The sequence below is a fragment of the Pteropus vampyrus genome, unplaced genomic scaffold (genome assembly GCF_000151845.1).
Source record: "Pteropus vampyrus isolate Shadow unplaced genomic scaffold, Pvam_2.0 Scaffold409, whole genome shotgun sequence".
Lineage (NCBI taxonomy): Eukaryota > Metazoa > Chordata > Mammalia > Chiroptera > Pteropodidae > Pteropus > Pteropus vampyrus.
Genome location: NW_011889190.1, coordinates 254,592 through 257,014, shown reverse-complemented (window position 1 = coordinate 257,014; position 2,423 = coordinate 254,592). Strand labels below are relative to the sequence as shown.

The window sequence follows — 2,423 nt, the reverse complement described above, 5'->3', positions numbered from 1 at the left end:
TGCATGCACACGTGTGCATGTGCACATGTGCATGTGTGTAGGGTGTAGGTACGCACTGTGTGGGCATGTTCACAATCACACGCATACATACTCACATTGCATACCTCTCTCTCTCATAGCGACCCACAGTGGGTTTTCTCTACTTTTCCTCTGTCCACATTTGCAGCTCCCTATTCAGACCGCTGCACCCCAGTTTCCATTGTCCTCTATATATTATGCCTTTGCTCCATCTCCCCAAATGTGACCAGTCTCCAACGACCGCCCCCGGCCTCTGCTTGCGTAAAGACCCGCCTCGCCCTGACTGGTTCCGACGCCTGCTCCCAGTTCACGGCCTGCCCCGTCCCCACTCACCAGGCTGTCTCCCGTCCTGCCCCCGCCCCAGGCTCTGAGATTCAGGGTTCCCTCCTAGGAGGACTCCATCTTTCACTCTGACTGTGCACGGTCACACTTCAAAGTGGAGAACTTTACCCGATCCCTTGGGATCTACACGGCACGCTGGACACCCCCTTCCAATAAAAACATAACCCTAAAACCAAGAGTAGCAGCCAGGCACTATAAGGAGGGCTGCACCTCCCTCGACCCCACCACCCTCCAGCCATCGAACGTGGCTCCTCGAGCGCCATCCAACCGCCCAACTGGAGCCGAAGGAAACGTCCTTCTGTGGAAAGGAATCAACAAATTGTTTATACACATTTCCTCCAGCATAAGCAAAATAAGAAGGAATGTAACAGCAACTGTGCAGATACACTACCACAATAAATGTGAAAAATGTGAAAAATACTCATTCTAGAAGAAAATAGAATTCAAAGAGTCCCAGACACTCTCTCGAAAGTGTTTCATGCTGTAGGGTAAGAACTAGAATTTTTTTAAAAAATAACAATTCAATCTTGAGATGAAAAAACAAGCAATATAATCAGATTAATTAGGAGGTTGCAAATTTAGGGATACAAACTGCAACCAAAATAGCATCTTTAAAAGACAAATAATCAATTAGAATAAGCAAGAAATAAAACAGACAGCTACAGAAAGTCAAACTACTGACACGAACGGAAAATTGGAGATAAGTATAATTAATACAGTTGAGAAAGCACAGATAATAAAGCATTTGAAGACGAGGCGATGAATAAAAAAGACAAACACAAATGATCCAACGTTACGATCCCCGATGTCACTGAGATGGAGAATCAAGCACATGTACCAGAGTCCCGGTAAATGCAAGAACACGCCACACAGCAGAGACGGTGAGACGGCGCTCAGCATCAAAGCAGCGGCCACTGACGGGCTGCCCGGGCCAACGGCATGGCGGCGAGACCAGGCTGAAACAGCCAGAGGTCTGACGCATGGGAGAAAAATCAGATTTGTCTCAGATTTTATAACGGTAGCATCCTACACCAGAAGACAGTAAAGACAAGTCTGCAATATTCTGAGTAAAAGGGCTACATGACTATTGTCACCCACCAAGGCATCTTTCAAATAGCAGGACACCGAACATACTTTAACATCACAAAGGGAAGCAAAACTCTCAGCGGCTGAAATGCAAATGATAGTTCTTAAAGAAATTTAACTAAATCCCTCCGATTAAGAGATTAAGATCTCAAGACCTCAAGAACTAAGAAGGAATGGGATGCACGTGACTCATTTACATATAAAGCTAACGCTTAAGAACTGAGTTAGTTTTAGATGAAGAACCAAATATGAATGCATGATAAACTTAGATGACGTAAAAAGAACAGTAGCAATAGAAAAATGAGGAGTGTCTGAGCGAATATAGTTACAAAAATGTGCTAATTATCATTTCTTTCATAGCAAAAAGTCAATAGCATATATATAGCGTAAGCTTTTTATATATAAACATAATTTTTAAAAGTATGAGCACTCTGACCTCTTACTAGTATTCAGTGCATCTGCTACCCTCAGAGGAATCTTTTAGAATAAAAATATATATTTGTTGTCTCAAATCGTTTATTACAAGTTCATAATTTTTTTCATTTTTACTCTATTTTTACTTTGTTAAACTAAAATAAAATTTAATCATGATGTTAAAAGTGGTATCTATGGTCTGATCCCATTTTTATGAAAAGTTTTTTCTCTTTTTGTGCATTTATTTATCTGCCCATTACCCTACCTTCTCTGAATTTGTCCACATGGAAAGATGGCTGCAATTTTACCAAGTTATAATAATTTTTATTTTGGAAGGGAGTTTTATTTGGATGAGGTTTTTCATTTTCTTTGTAGAACTTTTCATAGTTTGAATGTTTAAAATTAACATGCATTACGTTAAAGAAAAGAATTTTTTTAAGGAAAAAGACTGGGAACAAATATGTTGAGATGGTAATTTAATTTTTGATGCTGAGTATGGCTTTTCTGTTCTTTTTCAAAGATCTCTATAACTTTAAAATCACACTCCTCCTCCCAAAAGAAAA

General features: G+C 40.2%; 1 protein-coding gene across 1 annotated transcript in view; it reads right to left on the bottom strand.

The window, feature by feature from the left end:
• The window catches only part of CNTN6 (contactin 6), a 180,684-nt gene that overhangs the window by 142,089 nt on the left and 36,172 nt on the right, over window positions 1–2,423 (bottom strand). The gene's annotated exons all lie outside the window — the stretch shown is intronic.